Source organism: Dendrobates tinctorius, unplaced genomic scaffold, assembly GCF_039654945.1.
Source record: "Dendrobates tinctorius isolate UK_male_01 unplaced genomic scaffold, ASM3965494v1 ptg000024l, whole genome shotgun sequence".
Taxonomy (NCBI): Eukaryota; Metazoa; Chordata; class Amphibia; order Anura; family Dendrobatidae; genus Dendrobates; species Dendrobates tinctorius.
The window spans coordinates 10,771,923-10,796,085 of NW_027361692.1; the positions used below are offsets into that span (position 1 = coordinate 10,771,923).

General features: G+C 43.1%; 1 protein-coding gene across 15 annotated transcripts in view; it reads right to left on the reverse strand.

Moving 5' to 3' along the window:
• Positions 1-24,163, reverse strand: part of RIMS1 (regulating synaptic membrane exocytosis 1) — a 548,264-nt gene that overhangs the window by 194,309 nt on the left and 329,792 nt on the right. The gene's annotated exons all lie outside the window — the stretch shown is intronic.

Genomic DNA, 24,163 nt, shown 5'->3' on the forward strand with positions numbered 1-24,163 from the left:
GTACAGTAACAAAACGTTTATTATCAATTTATTTAGATTTGTTTCACTTGACTTTTCGGTGTCTCCATTGTAGTTTTGCTGCTAATCTCATTAATCAGAACCATTTGCTGAGAGCATCCTTGTACCCTCTATAGAAATGAACAAGATCGCCGCAGGGTACGCACATCGGTAACGCTCCAGCATGGCTGACGGCAGATGTCCATTTTTAGGATTCTGCCAATATGCATTCAGGTTTATTGAGAATATTTTTCAATTGCTTGTGGGTCAAAAATGACTGAGTAAATATCTAATCATGCATCCCTATGGTAATTACTCACTGAAAAATATTAATTCTAGAGTAACAATGACGATCTACTGTGTTTGATTACATTCCGTCGTACATTACATTACTTTTTCATCATAATAGGCTTTTCTCAATAGTGATGAGCGAGTATACTCGTTACTCGAAATTTCCGAGCATGCTGGTGGTCTCCGAGTATTTTGGGCGTGCTCGGAGATTTAGTTTGTGTCCTCGCAGCTGCATGATCTGCAGCTGCTAGACAGCCTGAATACATGTGGGGATTGCCTGTTTGTTACACTAACTAAATCTCCGAGCATGCCCAAAATACTCGGAGACCACCCGAGCATGCTCGGAAATCTCAAGTAACGAGTATACATGTTCATCATTATTTCTCAAGAAAATTAGAAGAGGAAAATGGTGCACTAGCAGGAAAATCTATGAGGCTGTGAACTTAATTTATAGACAGAAGTCAAAATAAGCACTGAATGTCTACGATAAATTATGAATCAATTGCTTCAATCCAAAGACTAAGGCACAAATGCCAGTCAAGATACAATAAAAGATGGGAAAGCTCCCACTAATGAAACATAGGCAAAACAGGAGCACAAGATAAGAGCAAAAAAGACCATCAAATATAAAAGACAAAAATTGACCTTTATTAAACCATACAATTACAAAAAATAAATGGCAACATTATAGGCCAATCGAGGGAAAAGGAGCAAAAAAATACTGCAGATATGTTATGGGAGTACACAGAAAAAACACATACTGGGACCAAGATAAAAAATAACTATCTAATGCATGGAAAGTAAAGGGTAAGTGTTAAGCCACACACAAGTACAGCCAAAAAAGGGCAGGTAAATAATATGCAAATGCAAAAAAATGTCCAAGTTAACATGCGCGAATATAAAAGTAGAAGTGCCCCTTACCCATGGTCACTGATGTGTCTGTGCGCCTCCCTGCAGACCCCCTGACGCACGGGCATGTTAACTTGGACATTTTATTGCATCTGCATATTATTTATCTGCTCTTTTTTGGCTGTACTTGTGTGTGGCTGAACACTTACCCTTTACTTTCCATGCATTAGATATTTATTTTTCATATTGGTCCCAGTATGTGTTTTTTTTCCTGTGTGCTCCCATAACATATCTGCAGTATTTTTTGCTCCTTTTCCCTCGATTGGCCTATAATGTTGGCATGTATTTTTTGTAATTGTATGGTTTAATAATGATCAATTTTTGTCTTTTATATTTGATGGTCTTTTTTGCTCCGATCTTGTTCTCCTGTTTTGCCTGTGAACTTAATTTAGCCTAATAGGCTGATCCCTATGGCAATCCTGGGAAACTTTATTGGGTAACCAACTGCAGGGCACGAAGGGTGGGGAGCAGTAGAATTCTTCATCTATAAAGCTTCTTAGAGCAAATATCACACCCAAACTGAGCTGTAATTTAAAGTTCTATTGTTGGCACACAAGACCTACAATGAAATTATTGTTTATAATTACTGCTAACAAATGTAATAGGCAAAAGTAATGCGTTATGTATTTGTCACAAATCTTTGGGAGCACCCACTGCTTTCTAGAAAGAATTAGTTACTCTACAGTCTTAAAATGGTTTTCCGAGACTTTACCTTTATTTTCTAAATCAGTACAGAACCCCCCGTGCTCATCACTGTCATGTGACGGCCCTATACATCAATATGCCAATTTCCTGTGATGTCTCATCCACAGGCTGCTTTCTTCCACTCTGACCTGCTGATGGGACATCACAGCTGATGCCACCTTGATTGACAGCAGAAGTCAGACCACCAGACTAATGCAGGTGCCAAGGACAGCACAGAGGGGTGTAACAAGGTTAGGATAGTGAGCATGGCTGGGCGCAGCTAGTATCTGAGAGGCAAGTAGTTCGCTTTAAATAAAATTAAATCAACAGTGCTGCGTGAAGCCGGAATGGGGCCTGCAACGATGAGGCGGGGGAGGGAAAAGGAAGCACAATAGAAATAATGAAAATAACTTAATATTTAGCATTCACTTCAATACTTACAGTTGAAACCAGAAGTTTACATACACTATATAAAAAGACACATATGAATGTTTTTCTCAATATCTGACATGAAATCAGAATAAAGTTTTTCCGTTTTGGGTCAATTAGGATTACCATAATTATTAATATTTACCAAATGCCAGTGTAGGGAAGGTGGACTGACGGAAGAACCTGTCTGCAGAAGGAAGGTAAAAGGTGAAGGGCATTGTAGATGGAAAACAGCTGGAGATAGGAAGGAGGGCTGTAGTACTGGATTTTGACCATTAGAGGGCAATGGAGAGCTGTGAGGTTCGGACTGAACAGCCATTGGCTAAGAAAACCTTTGAGTCATGTTGGGCGGGGTTACCAGAACAGAAGTACATAAAAGAGGGAGAGAAGGTTCTGGAAAAGTCAGTCAGCGAAGGGAGCACAGGAAACAAGAAGCACGGCTGAGGAGAAAGGAAGTTCCTGAGAGGACTGAAAGTTGTGCGAGTTACGGGGGGGTGGCCCTGACAGGATTAGCTGCAGACAGAGACAGCAGAGGCCACAGACGGAGAGCAAAGAGAGGCCGCAGACAGAGACAGCCTGGAGTACCACTAAACCGAACGGACTCGGACTGGTAAAACGCTGTGGTGGTGGGCCTAGGGCAGCCACAGTGACAGAGCAGTGAGGGACGTCCATTTGTTGATGAAAGAAAGTGAAGGTACCTGGGCCTGTGTACGAAGTCAAGCAGCTACTGTGTGTAGCTGAGGGAATCGTCAAGTGGCTGCTGTGTGCGGCTATGGAGAGTGACGAGCAGCTGCTGTGTGCGGCTGTGGAGATTGTCAAGTAGCTACTGCGTGTGGCTGAGGGGATTGTCGAGCAGCTGCTGTGTGCGGCTGTGAAGATTGACAAGCAGCTGCTGTGTGCGGCTATAGGGATTGTTGAGTAGCTGCGGTGTAAGGCTGCGGAAATTAACGTGCCGTTGCTGTGAGGTGCTGTGGGTTGTGGAAGGACGATCAGTAAAGAAGACCTGTTGAACACGATCCTGTCTCTGTCTCAAGTCTGTCTGCGGCAAGTAACGGACCACCCCCCGGTCGGTTGCCCTCACTCCTACCGTACCTACACCAGAATAATGAGAGACCAAGAATATTTTAAGACATTTTTATTACTTACTGCAAAGTCAAAAGTTTACATACACTAAGATTACTGCCACTCAGGCAGATCTCACCAGCGACATAGCAGGGGACGGGGATTGCTACTTAACTGTCAGACGCGGCGATCCTGCGTCCTCCTGCCCGGCTCCACACGTCTCTCATCGTCACAGCAGGAAGCGCCGCAGGAAGTGGCCGACGAGGAATGGTCCAGCAGCTTCTCGCGCGATCAGCGATAACCAGCGGGGGAGCCGGTCGGAGGTAAGTATCACATGCAGCGATATCGCTAGCAATATCGCTGTAACGTCACAAAATCAGTGACTTTACAGCGATATTGCTAGCGATATCGCAGTGTGTAACGGGGGCTTTAGACGTCGGGTTCCTGCAGCAACACAGCAGGAATCCAAAGCCTTGCATTCAGCGGTCTCCCATTCTCCATTGACCGCAGAGGAGCTTGCTCAGCAGCCCCGTCAATCCCGACGCTCTGCTCAGACCTGCTCTGTGGATCTGGATGTTGCTGCCACCATTGGGCCAGCAATAGCAACACAGGCGGCTCAGCTGCAAACCACTCTAGAGGCTAAGTCCTTCCGCCGCTCCACTTAGCATGCTCACGAGACGATCGGGAGTCACATGCACAGGTCCTTCTCCAGATCTGATTGGTCCATCTCAGGGATCTGGAAGCTTCCGGAAAGTCCCGGCTATAAAAGGTTTGCATGGCCGCTCGGCCATGCGCTAGTATAGACTCTAGTTGCTAACTGTGTGAATGAAGACGGATGTATGGACTTGCAAATGACTCATTAAGATTCCCCTCCCTCTGATATTACCTGTGTGGATTGGGAACTAGTGATAGAGTCAGTGCCAGTCAGTGGCAAGCTACAGGCCACAGTACTCATCCTCCACAGTGCTAGCATCCGACAGTGTGCCTGCTACCGGGCATTGTCGTATAGCGGCAATGTCTGTCACAGCGCTGCAGTCAGCAGTACTTCTTGGCATACGTGGTTGCGACGCCGCACATACGGTAGGTCTATAGGGACGCGGACCCTGTGTCTTGGGCCCAAGTCCTGTGACCTTATACCGTGCGTTCATTCCACTGAGTCCTGTGACGTCAACAGGCTCGGTCTTTGTATTTAACGCCTCAGCGCCTCTGTGAAGGAACAGAGACCGCCCAGCGCACTCCGGGTGATGTTCAACCCGCGTACGTTATACTGCCATATTGTGCGTCTGCCATTACATAGCAGCAGCGTAACACCTTCTGCACGGTGAACCCGGGCGGCGAACGCACTTATTTATTATTTAGTGCGTTCCGCCGTCCCTAACAGAAAACATGAATGTTCCTATAAATATGTGGAATAACTACTATAACTTCTGCATAAGAGCAAGCTATAAAGTTCAAAATTCTTACCATTGTTTACATGCATAGTGTCACAATCTCCATTCTGTTCCTGGCTGATATGTTACTTTGTTTATTGGTTGTGCTGGGTCTGTGCTGCAATCATCTGTGCTCACTTTCCTTTATCAGGTTTCTACTTAAGCAGGATAGCTCCTCCACCCAGTGTCAATCGTACAGCTCCTGTTGCCTGTGTAACATTGATTCCTCTGTGCTTGACCCAGCTTGACTTGATTCTCTTTCAGGACTCAGACCCTTTGCTTGTGACATGACTTCTCTTGTGCCTGCTCCCTGTAAACTGTTTTATCTCTCTAGCTTTCCTGACCTCGGCTCGTGAATTGGATTTCGTCTCTGACTCACCATTATTGTACTGCGCCATTTCCTGGACCTGACCTCGGATTATTTGACCTCCATTTACTTATTCAGTAAGTAGTATATATTTTTGTTATCTGTCATTGTAGTCTTTTTCTGAAAAATGAAAACATCTCTGAAGTTTTTCAGGTATTCTGTAAGACCCTCCAATCTAATGGAGCAATATCTTTACGATTCCAGTCAATAATCGTCAGATTATGCATATGAAACCAAGGAATACCCACCACAATTCCAGCAGGTCACAGGCAAAGGGTCTGAGTCCAGGAAGAGAATCAAGTCAAGCTGGGTCAGGCATAGAACACAGAGGAATCAATCTTACACAGGCAACAGCAAGTGTACAATTGACACTGGGTGGAGGAGCTAGCCTGCTTAAGTAGAAGACCAATCAAGGAAAGTGAACGCAGATGATTGCAGCACAGATCCAGCACAAACAATACACAAAGTAACATATCAGACAGGAACAGAGTGGAGATCGTGACACATAAAGCATAGAATGTAGAGTCAGCCAGCTACACCTAGAAAATCTTCAACCCAGTTTTCTAACATTGACATATTTTCACTATGTCTATCTAATAGGCACTGTTATATCTAATATACTGAAGAGTACCATAGAGTACAGACACCGGCTAACTGAAATATTCATGTGAAGCTAATCTAAATCAACTGAAGGAATTAACTGGAGTATAATTTGCTGTGAGTGCCTGTTCAAAGCAGTTAAAACTGGTTTGAATCACTGACTGGTAACCAACTTACGATTTTACTTAAAAAATGCTTTGTCCCAATTAATTTGCATAGCGCTGTATGTCCATTTTGTTTCTATCTTAGGTTTTATCTAAATAGTGACATGTAGAGTGCCTATACAATTATTTACAATGTTTTATAATGTAACAACACTGAGGGATTTACTGTAATCGTTCTCATTGCTAAAGGGTTATTCCAACCTTCATTGATAGTCATTGATGGAAAGTACTTGTAAAAGCAAGAATTGTTGTAATTTACTATTTATTAAATTTCCCTTCTGTTCCACTGATAACTGCAATATTATTTTTAGCGTTTACAGCTTATTTTTTGTGCCGACTTAGCTGCTGCTGTATAGAAGCGGAAGAAGACCATGCACATTGCTCATACGCCCTTTCCAATGGGCTTTGGAAGCACTGCAATGAAGCGGGATGGGGTCACTGGAGGACACTGTTAGTTCTTGATCCCAGCCAATTCCAATGCAACTGTGCTTCTGATGTTGAAGAGACAAGTCTGCCTTTTTATGGCAGCTTTAGAAAGGCACTTATCGGGCCAGTGACACAATAATTACACTTGTCCAAACTGTCAATTAAGCAGTCTTCCACCAGTCAGGAATTTGGCTGAAGAGCAATGTGTTCCTGAACAGACAACATGAAACCCAATAAAAAATATGTAACGTGAAGCGTAAAACTAGTACAAGGTGGTTTTACAACAATTATTAAAACACAAAATGTATATCTGTTAAAGAAAAAAAATGTTGATTTTCTCTGTATCTTTGTTGTTATTTTTACTTGCTGCAACATTCTTAAATAAAGAATTTATAAAAATAAGGCAGATTTAATATGAGAACTGCAAAACATCATGGGCATTAGGAATAAACACTCAATTAACAATGAATGCTTAAACAGCCTATTTAAAAATCATACAAAAATGCATGCCTGCATAGTGTTATGTTACATTGCCTCCAAACCTGAGCTGCATCTCACCCAGGCACCAACAATGAAAATTTCAAAAAAGTATAGTTTCAGAAGTCATATCAAAAACTAAATGAATATCTTTTGTCTGTGCAAATTTCATTTTAGGATAAATACACCAATATCTGTAGGATCAAACACACACTTTGATTAGTTCACAGCTAACAGAGGAGTACTACAGGGGTCAGTATTATGCCCTCTTCTTTTTAACATGTCTATTGATTTCCTTGTAGAGAGCATATGGAGTGGAATTTCAATATTTGCAGATGATAGTAATATCAGCAAGGTAATTAACACAGAGGAAGATAATTTAATATTACAAAGGAACGTATATAAAGGTACTGTCACACATAGCGATGTACCAGCGATATGACGCGGTCAGGATCGCTGGTACATGGCTAAGTGGTCGCTAGTGAGCTGCCACACAGGCAGATCTCAACAGCGACATCGCTGGGGTCGGGGGTCGCTACTTACCTGTCACACTAGGCGATCCTGACGTCCTCCCGCCCGGCTCCACGCTCGTCGCTCGTCTCTCCACAGGAAGCGCCGCAGGAAGCTGACGACGAGAAACGGTCCAGGACGTTCTCACGCGATCAGCGATAACCAGTGGGGGAGCGGGTCGTAGGTAAGTATCAGACACAGTGATATCGCTAGCAATATCGCTATAACGTCACAAGTTATAGCAATATTGCTAGTGATATCACTTAGTGTGACAGTACCTTAAGCTGGAAACTTGGGTTGAGAAATGGCAATTGAAATTTAACTTTACGAAACTTAGGGTCTGTGCACACGTTGCGGATTCTGGTGCGGATCCACAGCGGATTTGGCCATGCGGATCCGCAGCAGATTCTCCTGCGGTGTACAGTACCATTATATTCAATGTAAAATAAAAACCGCTATGCACATGCTGCAGATATTTCCGCACAGATGTGTTGCGGTTTTGAATCCGCAGCATGTCAACTCTTTGTGTGGATTCCACAGCATTTTTACACCTCTTCCATTATAGGAATCAGCAGGTGTAAAAACGCAGGTGAAATCCGCACAAAAACTGCACAAAATCCGCAGGTAAAACGCAGGTCATTTTACCTGCGGATTTAGCAAAATCCACGCGGAAAAAGCTGCAGCAGAATCCGCAACATGTGCACATACCCTTAAGGTCCTACACTTGGGCCAAAGAAATAAAATGTACAATTAAGTACTAAATAGTAAAGATAGTAAAACACTGAGTAAAACAGTCACTGAAAGAGACTTGGATGTGGGAGTAGCCTACACATGCTTTTATTACATTTGGTATTGTAATTTTTAATGATGGACTAAATAAAGGCTTTTTTTAATTTTCCTATATCGTGTGCTGGAACTACAAAAGTTTTTTTTTCACCAAGAATTTTCTCCCAGATGGGGATGGATTCATTCCGTGCACCGAGATCATGGAAAGGAGGACTGGGCAGGCTGGACCAGGTGAGCTGAAGATTAATTCTATATTGCCTAGTTTAAGAACCTGTAGTGGCATCACATTAACAAGTCCACTGTTGTGAGTTCATTTTCCCCTCCGTCACTGAGGCCTGGTGAACTCCCTATTCTAGTGAAGGAAGGTAGTGAGCCTGATTATCAGGCACCTGGGACTAATGAAGACGATTGGCTGAGTGGAGTCTCTGACTGGATTTAAGGCAGCCTACGCCCTTTCTGCCCTGCGGGTGATTTCTCGGTGGACTCTTGGACACCAGTCTGATTCCTGCTCTCCTAAAGCTAAGTTTTCTGTTTTGCCTTTTTGCATTTGAGATTTGTTTTTGTTTTTCTTGCTTTTTGGATTCTGCCACTCCCTGCTGGAGTGTGCAGTGTTCCGTGAGCTCTGTCTTCTGAAAGTACCTGAGTGCTGATTTAGTTTTTGAAGCTTAGTTGCTTCAGGGCCTTTTTTATATCAGCTTGTTGGCTTTTGTCTCTGATAGGGTTTTGGCAGATTGCAGACAGCAGCCTTCCTATCCGTTCCTATCTAGGTAGTTTTTGGGCCCCGTCTTTGCTCAGCCTGTCTTTCTGTCTGTGTAAGTGTTTTCATCTTGCTTCACCGTCATTATATGTGGGGGGCTGCCTATTGCTTTGGGGTCTGCTCTGGGGCAGTTAGATTTCCCCTTTCCTTCTTTAGGCCTATGTATCTCTCCGGCTGTGATCGAGGGGTCTAGGTCATTGTAGGAACCCCCCACGGCTACTGCTAGTTGTGTTGATAGGCTCAGGGGTCTGCAATCTGATAGTTGCCAACTTCTCTGGTTTTCTGGACTTAGCTAGCATTTCTGTTTTTGCCTCCTACGGTGACTCAATCATAACAGAATCACCCACCAAACCGCAGATCCTGGGGTACTCAATAGCAGGAAAGAATTGTGTTTAAAAAAAAAAAAATGGTGTGTGTATATTCTTTCCTCTATATCTCTGAGGCCGTAGGGGGAATTTTTTTTTCTCTCAATGGAGATAAAGCAAGTGTCTGATCGTGTGGAGCAGCTCGCTGCTGAAGTGCGAGGAATTTCCACCTATCTTGCTCGTTCACATGCTGTTGAACCAAAGATCCCCACACCTGATGTATTTTTTGGGGATCGATCTAAATTTTTGAGTTTCAAAAATAATTGTAAATTATTTTTTGCTTTGAAGCCTAACTCGTCAGGGAGCCCCGCGCAGCAGGTTAAAATTGTCATCTCTTTGCTGCGCGGCGATCCCCAGGATTGGGCGTTTTCTTTCAAACCAGATGACCCTATTCTGACTAATGTGAACGCATTTTTTCAAGCCTTGGGATTGCTGTACGACGAACCTAACGCTATTGATTAGGCTGAAAAGACCCTGTTAGCATTGAACCAGGGTCGAGAATCTGCAGAGTTGTACTGTCAAAAGTTCCGAAAGTGGGTGGTCCTTACTACCTGGAATGATAGTGCCTTGGCTGCTCTCTTTCAGAAGGGTTTGTCAGAAGCCGTAAAAGATACTATGGTGGGATTTCCTGTTCCCTCTGGTCTGGACGATTCTATGTCTTTAGCCATTCAGGTTGATCGGCGTTTACGTGAACGCAGCACGAGAGGTGTTGCCACCGGTTGAACAGACATCTGAACCTATGCAATGTGATAGAGTTTTGTCTAAGGCGCAACGTCAGGAATTCAGAAGGCGCAATAAGCTGTGTTTTTTCTGTGGAGATGCCTCACATATTATTTCTGTTTGTCCTAAACGTGAGAAACGCTTTGCACACACGTTTTCTGTTGGTGGGGTTCAGCCTAAGTTTCTTTTGGCGATTACTCTGATCTGTTCCCTGTCCACCTTTTCCGCCAAGGCTTTTGTGGATTCGGGAGCAGCGCTAAACCTAATGGACTTGGATTTTGCTAAACGTTGTGGATTTCCGCTGACACCTCTGCAGACGCCTATCCCTTTGAGGGGGATTGATGCTACCCCTCTGGCTAAAAATAAACCTCAGTTTTGGACCCAGTTGGTCATGCGGGTCGCCCCAGACCACCAAGAAAATTGCAGATTTTTGGTGTTGCATGGTCTGCATGATGCCGTTGTTCTGGGGTTTCCCTGGTTGCAGATTCATAATCCAGTTTTGGATTGGAAGTCTGTGTATGTGGTGAGTTGAGGTTGCCGGTGTACCTTTAGTGAGGCTCCGTTTTTTTCCACCTCTCTCCAGTCACATGAGGTTCCTGACTATTTGGCGGACTACTATGATGTATTTAGTGAGAATGAGTCTGCGTCCTTGCCTCCTCATAGGAGTTATGACTGTGCTATTGAACTAAGCCCGAGGTGTAAATTTCCTAAGGGTCGGCTCTTCAATTTATCTGTACCCGAGCACGAGGCTATGCGGTCCTATATTAAGGAGGCGTTGGAGAAGGGTCATATTAGACCATCCTCTTCACCCTTAGGTGCCGGCTTTTTTTTTGTGGCCAAGAAGGATGGTTCTTTAAGGCCGTGTATTGATTATCGTGCCCTCAATAAAATTACTATTAAATATCAGTATCCGTTACTCCTGATTTCGGATCTATTCTCTAGAGTCAGAGGTGCTTGCTGGTTTACCAAGCTTGACCTCAGGGGGGCGTATAATCTTATCCGCATTAAGCAGGGGGATGAATGGAAGACGGTGTTTAATACTCCGGAGGGACATTTTGAGTACCTGGTGATGCCTTTTGGGCTCACTAATGCCCCTTCTGTCTTCCAGTGCTTCATGAACGATATTTTCCGAGACTTTGTCGATAAATTTTTGATTATCTATCTGGACGATATTTTGATCTTCTCCAAGGATTGGGATGCTCATGTGGAACATATTCGGACTGTGTTCCGGATCTTGAGAGAGAATTCTCTTTATGTCAAAGGATCAAAATGCCTTTTTGGAGTACAGAGGATTTCTTTTTTGGGATTTATTTTGTCTCCGTCAACTATTGAAATGGACCCGGCCAAGGTACAGGCCATTTATGATTGGGTTCAGCCCACTTCTTTGAAGGCCCTCAAGAAGTTTTTGGGTTTTGCTAATTTTTATCGGAAATTTATAGCAAAATTTTCTAGTATTGCCAAACCATTGACTGACCTGACCAGGAAGGGTGCGGATGTTTTGAATTGGTCTCCGGAGGCGGTTGCTTCCTTTCAGGAGCTGAAGCGTAGATTTACCTCCGCCCCGGTTCTGCGGCCACCTGATGTCTCACTCCCGTTTCAGGTAGAGGTGGATGCTTCTGAGATTGGTGCAGGAGCAGTGTTGTCCCAAAAGGATCCGGTAACATCTAAAATGAATCCCTGTGCTTTCTTTTCCTGAAAGTTCTCTTCATCTGAACGTAACTATGATGTGGGGAATCGGGAACTGTTGGCCATGAAATGGGCATTTGAGGAGTGGAGACATTGGTTGGAGGGAGCCAAACATCAAGTTGTGGTCCTCACTGACCACAAAAATTTGATTTACCTAGAGTCGGCTAAACGCTTGAACCCTAGACAGGCTAGGTGGGCCTTGTTTTTTACACGTTTTGATTTTGTGGTCTCTTTCCTTCCTGGAACTAAGAATGTCAAGGCAGACGCCCTCTCTAGGAGTTTCTTTGATGATTCTCCTGTGGTGACCAAGCCTGCTACCATCTTAGGCGAAGGGGTAGTTCTTTCTGCCATCTCGCCCGATTTGAGACTTGCTCTGCAAGAGTTCCAGGAGGACAAACCTGAGCGTTGCCCCAGTGGAAAGTTGTATGTTCCTGACCAGTGGAAGAAGAGAGTGATGTCTGAAGTTCATTGCTCTGCATTGGCTGGTCATCCTGGTATTTTTGGTACTAGAGATCTGGTGAGTCGCTCTTTTTGTTGGCCCACCTTGTCTCATGATGTCAGGAATTTTGTGCAGTCCTGTTGGACTTGCTCCCGGTCTAAATCTTGTTCTAGCTCTAGTGGGTTGTTGATGACTTTGCCGGTCCCCAGGAGGCCATGGACCCATATTTCAATGGATTTCATCTCTGATATGCCGGTCTCTCAAAGAATGACTGTTATTTGGGTGATTTGTGATAGGTTCTCTAAGATGGTTCATCTTGTACCACTCCCTAAGTTGCCATCTTCCTCTGAGTTGGTGCCCCTGTTTTTGCAACAGGTGGTTCGCTTACACGGGATTCCTGAGAACATTGTATCTGACAGAGGAGTTCAATTTGTGTCTAAATTTTGGAGGACGTTCTGTTCCAAGTTGGGAATTCAGTTGTCCTTCTCCTCTGCTTTTCACCCTCAGACCAATGGGCAGACAGAGAGAACAAACCAGACCTTGGAGTCGTATTTGAGATGTTTTATTTCCGCTGATCAGGATGATTGGGTTTCATTTTTGCCCTTGGCCGAATTTGCTTTAAATAATAGAGCTAGTTCTGCCACTTTGATGTCACCTTTTTTTTGTAACTTTGGGTTTCATCCTCGATTTTCTTCAGGGCAGGTGGAGCCCTCTGCCTGCCCAGGTGTTGACACTGTGGTGGAGAGAATGCACCAGATCTGGGACCAAGTGGTGGATAAGTCATCTCTCTCCCAGGAAAAGGCCCAGCGGTTTTCCAATCGACATAGGACCATTGGTCCCCAGTTTAAGATTGGTGATATGGTGTGGTTATCATCAAAGAATATTGCTATGAAGGTGGCTTCTCCTAAGTTTAAGCCTAGATTTATTGGACCTTACAAGATTTTGGAGATTATTAATCCGGTCTCTTTTCGTTTGGCTCTTCCTGTCACATTTAAGATCCATAATGTGTTCCATAAGTCCTTGTTGAAGAGGTTTGTTGAGCCAGTTGTGCCTGAGGTGGCACCTCCGGACCCTGTATTGGTTGAAGGTAACTTGGAATATGAGGTAGAGAAAATTCTGGATTCCCGTCTGGCTAGACGGAGACTCCAGTATTTGGTTAAGTGGAAGGGTTATGGTCAGGAGGATAATTCCTGGGTCTCTGCCTCTGATATTCATGCCAAAAGATTGGTGCGTGCCTTTCATCGGGCTCACCCTGATCGCCCTGGTAGCGTTGTTGAGGGTTCGTTGACCCCTCTTCAAGGGGGGGGTACTGTTGTGAGTTCATTTTCCCCTCCGTCACTGAGGCCTGGTGAACTCCCTATTCTAGTGAAGGAAGGTAGTGAGCCTGATTATCAGGCACCTGGGACTAATGAAGACGATTGGCTGAGTGGAGTCTCTGACTGGATTTAAGGCAGCCTACGCCCTTTCTGCCCTGCGGGTGATTTCTCGGTGGACTCTTGGACACCAGTCTGATTCCTGCTCTCCTAAAGCTAAGTTTTCTGTTTTGCCTTTTTGCATTTGAGATTTGTTTTTGTTTTTCTTGCTTTTTGGATTCTGCCACTCCCTGCTGGAGTGTGCAGTGTTCCGTGAGCTCTGTCTTCTGAAAGTACCTGAGTGCTGATTTAGTTTTTGAAGCTTAGTTGCTTCAGGGCCTTTTTTATATCAGCTTGTTGGCTTTTGTCTCTGATAGGGTTTTGGCAGATTGCAGACAGCAGCCTTCCTATCCGTTCCTATCTAGGTAGTTTTTGGGCCCCGTCTTTGCTCAGCCTGTCTTTCTGTCTGTGTAAGTGTTTTCATCTTGCTTCACCGTCATTATATGTGGGGGGCTGCCTATTGCTTTGGGGTCTGCTCTGGGGCAGTTAGATTTCCCCTTTCCTTCTTTAGGCCTATGTATCTCTCCGGCTGTGATCGAGGGGTCTAAGTCATCGTAGGAACCCCCCACGGCTACTGCTAGTTGCGTTGATAGGCTCAGGGGTCTGCAATCTGATAGTTGCCAACTTCTCTGGTTTTCTGGACTTAGCTAGCATTTCTGTTTCTGCCTCCTACGGTGACTCAATCATAACAGTCCACCAGTGCACAGATCCTGCACCCTGTAATTCAGCACGCATTTCGAGACTACAAATGAAGGCAGAAGAGTAAGGGTTTGTGCACACTTTGAGCAAAATTTCTGCATCTCTTGGCAGGAAAAGCGCAGCTGAAAAAAAATGCACGTTGTTGCGGCGTTTTTGTCTGTGTATAAATATAAAAACTCCTACTGCCAAAAGGTTAGTAAAATATTGATGCTATTGATGCTTCTGCCAATGGTGAAGTTGGTAGGGGTAGACTTCTACCACCATTAGGAAAAGGGGGAAAAGGAAGGCAATACTGCTATTAGGAGAAATGAGTGGAAAGGAAGACAATGCTGCTGCCAGTAGGGGATGACTTGAAAGGGGTTAAAATCCTGTTGTCAGTTGGACAGCGGTGGAAAAAAGGACAATATTGCTGCACTGTTGTATTTGGTACTTCTGGGTAAGTAATTCGAGAAGCACTGGTAGCACCACAGATAGGCTGGTGAGGTTTTAGTAGAAAAGTTTGAGGTGTAATGATTTAGAACATTCTGGTTGTTATTTCTTTTTCTTTTAACTCCTTCACAACTTTTGACATATCTATACGTCATGGTTGGTTATAGGGGTTCCTGACCTATATCCATCATGGCAATCGTGCGCTAAACAAGAGCTGTGCCCCACTGGTCGCTGCTGGGAGCTCGGCTTATATGATAGCAGAGCCCCAGCTCTCACAACCAGGCACTGTGTCCGCTCCGCATCAGGCTGTTTGACGCCATAAATGCCAAGATCAATATTGATAGCAACATTTAAGAGCCTAGGAAAGAGTAATCGTGTACTCAGGAGAAATAGTTTAACAAATTTCTTTTATTATACCTTCTGAAAATTAAAAATGTGGGGTCAAAGCAACATTTTAGTGAAAAAAAAATTGGTAATTTTCCATTTTCTCAGCCTAATGTCATAATTCTGTAAATTACATGAGACTTAAAAATGCTCACTACACCCTTAAATGAATTACTCAAGAGAAGTTTCCAAAATGGTCAGCTGTTGGGTTTTCTGCTGTTTTGACATGTCAGTGGCTGTTCAAATGTGACATGGCATCCGCAAACTATTTCAGCCAAAATTGTACTCCAGAATTCAATTGGTGCTCCTTCTCTTCCAAGCTCTGCCATGTGCACAAACAGCAGTTTTACACCACATATGGGGTATTGAGGTACTCAGGAGAAACTGCACAACAAATTGTATGGTCCATTCTCTTCTGTTGCCTTTGTGAAATTGAAACGTTTGGGGATGAAGCAATATTTTTCCAGGAATTTTTTATTTTTTTTTTCATTTTCACGGTCCAAAGTTATAAAATTCTGTGGAGCACAGCTCTAAAATAACTCCTTGGTAGGTGAAGTTTCCAAAATGGGGTCACTTGTGGGGGGATTTCCACGGTTTAGGAATATCAGGGACTCTGCAAACACGACATGGCATCCTCTATGGATTCCAACCAATTTTATAGTCCAAAAGTCAAATGATGCTCCTTTATTGTCTGGTGCAATCCCCATTAGGATGTGCTCCACTATTGCCAATGCCATCCAGTGCACGTCATGCCGCATGTATGAAATCCTTGAACAGCCGGTCGAGGGTGCATACTGCTGTGCAAGATGTGAGCACGTTGTGCATTTGGAAGCCCAGATACTGGATCTAAATGTGCAGCTGGCAACACTGAGATCCATAGACAATATGGAAAGGAGTCTTCTGCTCACTGAGCAGACGCTCAATGGGATAGATGAGGGGGGGATGCTAGGTGGGAGCTGCAGGACAATGAAGCAGCTAGCTGGGTGACAGTTAGAAGGCGGGGTAGAGGGAAGAGCACCAGGGAGGCTAGTCCTGATCTGGCACACCCCAATAAGTTTGCTAAGTTGGCAGATGAGGGGAGTGTTAGTGCAGGAGTAGCACTGCTGCAGCAAGGCATGTCCTCTGAAAGCCGGAGGAGTGTCTGCTCCAGTAAGGGGAGAAATAGGAGAGCAGGGCAGGCCAGACAGGTTCTGGTAGTGGGAGACTCAATTATTAGGGGAACAGATAGGGCAATCTGTCACAAAGACAGGGATCGTCGAACGGTGTGCTGCCTACCCGGCGCTCGAGTCCGACACATCGCTGATCGGGTTGACAGATTACTGGGAGGGGCTGGTGAGGATCCAGCGGTCATGGTGCACATTGGCACAAATGACAAAGTTAGAGGTAGGTGGAAGGTCCTTAAAGATGATTTCAGGGAATTAGGCTGTAAGCTTAAAGCAAGGACCTCCAAGGTGGTATTTTCGGAAATACTTCCTGTACCACGTGCCACGCCAGAGAGGCAACGGGAGATTAGGGAGGTTAATAAGTGGCTCAGGAATTGGTGTAGGAAGGAGGGGTTTGGGTTCCTGCAGAACTGGGCCGACTTCTCAGTTGGCTACAGGTTCTACGCTAGGGACGGGCTGCACCTCAATGGGGAGGGTGCAGCTGTGCTGGGGGGAGAAAATGGCTAGAAGGTTGGAGGACTGTTTAAACTAGGGACGGGGGGGAGGGTATTCATTTTATAGGAGGGGAAAACAGTGCAGCTAGAGACCTGGGCACAAATAATGACATTGGGGTGGGGGTGGCATGGGGGGTGGGGTTAGAATAGTTAATAATTTAAGAAAGAATAGAGGTACAGAGAGATACATAAAGTGCATGTATACTAATGCCAGAAGCCTTGCCAACAAAATGGAGGAATTGGAGTTAATGTTGTTGGAACATAATTATGACATGGTGGGGATATCTGAGACATGGCTGGACGAGAGCCATGACTGGGCGGTTAATTTACAGGGCTATAGTCTGTTCAGAACTGACCGAACAAATAAACGAGGGGGAGGTGTGTGTTTATATGTAAAATCATCCTTAAAACCCATCCTTCGTGATAATATATATGAATCTAATGAAAATGTAGAGTCCCTGTGGGTAGAGATAAGGGGAGGGGGGAAAAATAATAAATTACTGATAGGGGTTTGTTATAAGTCTCCAAAAATAATGGAAGCAACAGAGAATATCCTCATAAAGCAAATAGATGAAGCTGCGACTCAAGGAGAAGTCATTATTATGGGGGACTTCAACTACCCTGAAATACATTGGGGAACAGAAACCTGCAGTTCCAGCAAAGGTAATAGGTTTTTGACTACTATGAGAGACAATTACCTTTCACAACTGGTTCAGGACCCAACAAGAGGGGGGGCACTGCTAGACCTAATATTAACCAACAGGCCAGACCGCATATCAAATGTAAGGGTTGGGGGTCACTTGGGTAACAGTGATCACAAATTAATAAGTTTTCATGTATCCTTTAATAAGAAGTGTAGTAGAGGGGTTACAAGGACACTAAACTTCAGGAAAGCAAATTTCCAACGGATGAGAGATGATCTTGGTGGAATTAACCTGGACGATATCCTGAGACATAAAAATACACAAAGAAAATGGGAGACGTTTATTAGCATCCTGAATAGGACCTGTGCACAATATATACCGTATGGGAATAAACATGCGAGAAATAGGAAGAAACCACTATGGCTAAATAGAGCTGTAAGGGGCGCAATAAGGGACAAAAATAAAGCATTTAGTGAATTAAAGCAAATAGGTAGTGATGAGGCATTAACTAAATACAGAAGATTAAATAAATTCTGTAAAAAGCAAATCAAGACAGCAAAGATTGAGACAGAGAGACTCATTGCCAGAGAAAGTAAAAATAATCCCAAAATATTCTTTAACTACATAAATAGTAAGAAACTAAAAAATGATAGTGTTGGCCCCCTTAAAAATAGTCTGGGTGAAATGGTGGATGAGGATGAGGAAAAAGCCAATATGCTAAATGACTTTTTTTCAACAGTGTTTACACAAGAAAATCCCATGACGGATAACATGATCAGGGATAAAAATTCTCTGTTAAATGTCACCTGCTTAACCCAGCAGGAAGTACGGCAGCGTCTAAAAATCACTAAAATTGACAAATCCCCGGGCCCGGATGGGATACACCCCCGAGTACTGCAGGAATTAAGCACAGTCATAGATAGACCATTATTTTTAATCTTTAAAGATTCCATAATAACAGGGTCTGTACCACAGGACTGGCGTATAGCAAATGTGGTGCCAATATTCAAAAAGGGGACAAAAACTGAACTTGGAAATTATAGGCCAGTAAGTTTAACCTCAACTGTGGGTAAAATGCTGGAGGGTTTTCTAAAAGATACTATACTGGAGTATCTGGAGAAGAATAACCTCATGACCCAATATCAACATGGGTTTACAAGGGACCGTTCCTGTCAGACTAATCTGATAAGCTTTTATGAAGAGGTAAGTTCCGGACTGGACCAAGGGAATGCAGTGGATGTGGTGTACATGGACTTTTCAAAAGCTTTTGATACGGTGCCACACAAAAGGTTGATACATAAAATGAGAACAATGGGGATAGGGGAAAATATGTGTAGGTGGGTTAAGAGCTGGCTCAGGGATAGGAAACAAAGGGTGGTTATTAATAGAGCACACTCAGACTGGGTCACGGTTAGCAGTGGGGTACCACAGGGGTCAGTTTTGGGCCCGCTTCTTTTTAACATATTTATTAATGACCTTGTAGGGGGCATAGAGAGTACAATTTCAAAATTTGCAGATGACACTAAACTCTGCATGGTAATCAATACAGAGGAGGACAATTTTATATTACAGGAGGATTTATGTAAACTAGAAGCTTGGGCTGATAAATGGCAAATGAGCTTAATGGGGATAAATGTAAGGTCATGCACTTGGGTAGAACGAACAAGATGTATAATTATGTGCTTAATTGTAAAACACTGGGCAAAACAGTCACTGAAAAAGACCTGGGTGTATGGGTGGACGACAAACTCACATTTAGCGGCCAGTGTCAGGCAGCTGCTGCAAAGGCAAATAAAATAATGGGATGCATTAAAAGAGGCATAGATGCTCATGAGGAGAACATAATTTTACCTCTATATAAGTCACTAGTGCGACGACACTTAGAATACTGTGTACAGTTCTGGTCTCTGGTGTATAAGAAAGACATAGCTGAACTGGAGCGGGTGCAGAGAAGAGCGACCAAGGTTATTAGGGAACTAGGGGGTCTGCAATACCAAGACAGGTTATTACATTTGGGGTTATTTAGTTTGGAGAATCGAAGGCTTAGGGGTGATCTTATTACAATTGAGAAACTGGGTCTGAGCAGAAAAAGTAAATTAATGTGCATGCAAAATGTAATTGCATATGAACACATGACCTTAACACAGAGAAAACCAAAAGCAAAACACAAAACAAATATCCTGGAATAAAAAAGTAAAAAAATATATTGCAAAAATTGCATGAAGGTAGTAATAATAGTAATAATAAGGGTATTTAGTTAACATAATTTTGATCAAAATAATGTAGAAGCCATCCCGCCACGTCACGGCAACCCTTGTGGGACAGTCCTAACTCTTGTATTTAAAACCTTTCCACTTGTCAAGTGACGTAAATGTGAACAAGGACAGAGGGACTGAACCACCAGTAATAGTATAGGCCAGACAGGATGGATTTTCCAACTCAGAAACAGGGCGGTCACACCCTTATATGCACAGAATGCAGAATGAAACAAATGAGAAACTGGGTCTGAGCAGAAAAAGTAAATTACCGTGACGTGGCGGGATGGCTTCTACATTATTTTGATCAAAATTATGTTAACTAAATACCCTTATTATTACTATTATTACTACCTTCATGCAATTTTTGCAATATATTTTTTTACTTTTTTATTCCAGGATATTTGTTTTGTGTTTTGCTTTTGGTTTTCTCAATGTATAAATATATGCGGGGACAATACCAAGAGCTTTCTAATGATCTTTTTACTCTTAGACCTGTGACGGGGACAAGGGGGCATCCTCTACGTCTGGAGGAAAGAAGGTTTAAGCATACTCACAGACGCGGATTCTTTACTGTAAGAGCAGTGAGACTATGGAACTCTCTGCCATATGATGTTGTAATGAGAGATTCCCTACTAAAATTTAAGAATGGACTGGATGCCTTTCTTGAAAAGTATAATATTACAGGGTATATACACTAGTTTCCTTAATATTGCGTTGATCCAGGGAGCAAGTCTGATTGCCGTATGTGGAGTCAGGAAGGAATTTTTTTCCCCAATGTGAAGCTTACTTGTTCCCACATGGGTTTTTTTTGCCTTCCTCTGGATCAACATGTTAGGGCAAGTTAGGATAGGATATGGGTTGAACTAGATGGACTTAAAGTCTCCCTTCAACCTTAATAACTATGTTACTATGTTCTCTTCCAAGCCCTGCCGAGCACCCAAAGAGTAGTTTTCCACCACGTATGGGATAGTGGCGTACTCAGGAAAAATTGCACAACAAATTTTGGGGTCCATTTTCTTTTGCTACCCTTGTGAAAAGGCCAAATTTGGGACTAAAGGAACATTTTTGTGGGAGAAAGTAAAATTGTAATTTTTTCTTCTACATTACTTTCATTAGTGTGAAAAACTTGAAGGAATAATCAACTTCTTGAACGTGGTTTTGAGCACTTTGAGGGGTGCATTTTTTAAAATGGGTGTCACCTTTGGATATTTTCTGTCATATATGCCCCTCAAAGTCACTTCAAATGAGATGTGATCCCTAAAAAATGGTTTTGAAAATTGTTGGAAAAATTAGAAATTGCTAATCAACCGTTAACCTTTCTAACTTCCTAACAAAAAAAAAAAAAGTTTAAAAAATGATGCTGGTGTAAAGTATACATGTTGTAATTATTATGTATTAACGATTTTGTGTAATATATATCTGGCTTAAGAGCATACAAATTTACAGTTCGAAAATAACTAAACTTTAGCCAAAATTCTGATATTTTCACAAATATAGCGCAAAAAATATCAACCAAAATTTACCACTACCATAAAGTATAATGTGTCTCGAAAAAACAATCATCACTGGCCTGGTCAGGAAGGTGAAATTAGGCTCAGGACTGAAAGCGTTAATTCAGGGCTGGACAAATCCTTTTCATGCCCTGGAGTCTAACAGAAATAGGCTGGCCTTCCATGCAATTTAGATCACATGTCCAGTTTTGAAACAAGTTGGTTTTTTTCTGAACAGTCCACATGCAAAGTCAACAAGACTAAAGGGTTTAATATACACTATGTACTGTATTACAGTATATGCAAGTTATGTAAACATTTGACAGTGTAAACTCAAGAAACGAAATGTCTTTTTTTTGTTATTTCCAGAGTTTTTAAAGTTTAAAAGGTAGCACAGACCTAGATATATATTTTTGCTTCCTCTTGCAGAGGACATATTTCTTCTATCCAAATTTGAGATTAATAAGATGCAACACACATCATCTAAACATTGCTAGTCATACAGTTGATGAACAAAGATGAATGTAACAGACTTATTAAAATATACAAATATGTCAAATGTGCTCAAGACAATAAAGCAATCCTATTATCTGGTGACTTATCTAAGCATCACATACAATGATTAGCACTTTATTTGGCAGGATTATAAATAACAAATTAACCCCTTACAGACATATGACATACTGGTACGTCATATGCAAGCTCCCTGACTTTGATGTGGGTTTGCTAACCGAGCCCACATCTTTCCTGACAGATGATGGCTGTGTTATTCAAAGCCACACCCGAGGCTGTTAACCTATCAATCTTGGAAAGCAGCTTTTAATGCATGTCATTAGAGAGGCGTGTCATTCCAATCGTCCATAGGCAGGCCCCTGATGAGACACTGATGGGAGAACCCCATGCCTATCATGACGGTACTCCTGTGAAACCCAACCTGTAGCTGGCATTCATAGGAGACCGTGATTGTTGCTATATATAGCAATACTTTGGTATCATACAATTGCAGGTTCAAGTCTGCTAAGGGGACTAAGAAATACAGTAAAAACATTTAAAACATTTAAAAAAGTTCAAATCACTCCCTTTTCACCCCCTTTACACGTATTTGGCATTGCTGAATTTGTAAAAGTTCGATCTATTAAAATATAAAATAAATTAACCCGATTGGTAAGCGTCCATCAAAATTAAATAAGAATAGAAACTCCAGAATTACAGTTTTTCAGCTGCTGCAACACTGCAATGAAATGATCAAATGCAATGAGAGGAGATCGAAAAAAAAAACAAAACAAAGCTAAGTCACAGAAATCCAGAGAGGTTGGTAACTATGCAGATTGCAGATCCCTGATCCTAACCACACAACTAGCAGCAGCCGTGGAGCGTACCTACGATGGTCCAAGACGCTTCGTCACAGCCGGAGGACTAAATAAGCCTGAAGAAAGAAAAGGGGAAAACTAACTGACCCAGAGCAGACCCCAAAGGAAAGACAGCCCCCACACATGTATTGAAGGTGAAACAAGATGAAAGCACAAACACAGGCAGGAAAATAAGCTGAGCAAACGATGGCGCCCAAACTAACTAGAGAGGATAGGAAAGGAAAGACACTGTCTGCAATCTGCAAAAATAAAGTCCAACACTTCTGATAGCAAATTTAACCCTGAAGTCACTAGACTTCTCCCACAATATCAGCACTCTGAAATATTCTGAGACAGAGCAAAAAGAGGCCAATTGGCAAATACAGATAAATAAGAGTGGAAATTTAGCGCAGCCCCAGCCGGGGCTGGCAGACCACGCAAAAAACTGAATAGACCAACAAAATCAAGTGTGAACATTATCAGAAAAACTTAGCTTTAGATGACTGGAACAGAGCTGAAAACAAAGACTTGACAAGCCAGAAGGAATCACCAGCACCAGACTAGGGCGTTGGCTGTCTTAAATCCAGTCTGAGATTCCTGAGGTCCAATCGTCATCCTCATTATCAGGTGGCAGATCACTACTGATTAAATCAGCCTCACTACCTCCAGCTACCACCAGAGGGAGCCTGGAAGGAGAACTCACAACTGGTGGACCGGAAAATGAACTCACAACAGGAAACCCTATAACTCAATCGGAGGGTTTTGCAAGCCTGATCCAGACCCTCATGGATGACGTGGAAGATTTTTTTGCGGCTATAGTCCCTGTTTGAGTCTAAACTTTGTAGATCAAGCAGGGGGACCAGCCAGTTGAGGAGTACTGCTCAGAGTTCCAGAAATCTGCCACTCAGTAGAATGACCCTGTCCTTAGTAGTCATTTTTGTCAGAGTATGTCACTAGGCTTCAGGATACTCTGGTGCAGTATGTTTCTCCAAGGTCGTTGGTGGCCGCTATAGCCCTTGCTATCAGGGTGGATAGATGCCTCAGGGAGAGACATACACCGACTCTGCCCCCTGTTGTTCTTGCTAGGGAGGAGGTCACACAGGTGATGTCAGACAAACCCATGCAGATGGAGGTCTTCTCTCATACTAAGTTGCCTTGGGTCCTCCATGGGATGGGGGCATGTTTGTACTGTGGTCATACGAATCATTATATTAAAGTCAAAATTGATACTCCATTACAAAAGCCGCATTTCCCTGGTCGCTTGGAGGGAGACGACCATGGTGTGTATATTTCCTCCATATTTACGTCTCAGTTTACCATTTTGGATGTAACAGGGCAAGATGGGAAAACTGAGACTATTTTGGTTCTTGTGGATAGTGGAGGTGGAGTCAGTTTGGTGGATTCTCACTTTGCTCTGACCCATGGTCTAATCAGTAGGACGCTAGCGAGACCTATTCCTATTCGTGCTATTGATTCTTTTCCTCTCAGCCAGAAAAGTTTGACCCAAGTTGTACATAATGTGAACTTGCAGATAGGGTCTCTTCATGAAGAGTTCTTGTCATGCTACGTTTTGGAGGGTATGTCTACTCCCATTGTCTTAGGCCATCCCTGGCTGAAAAAACACAATCCGGTCACTGAATGGCGGTCCAAAGAAGTATACAGTTGGGGCAAGTTTTGTTAAAACTGTTGCCTGGCCGCTGAGATCTCTGCTGTCTTTATTAAATCTACCCCTTTTTCTACAG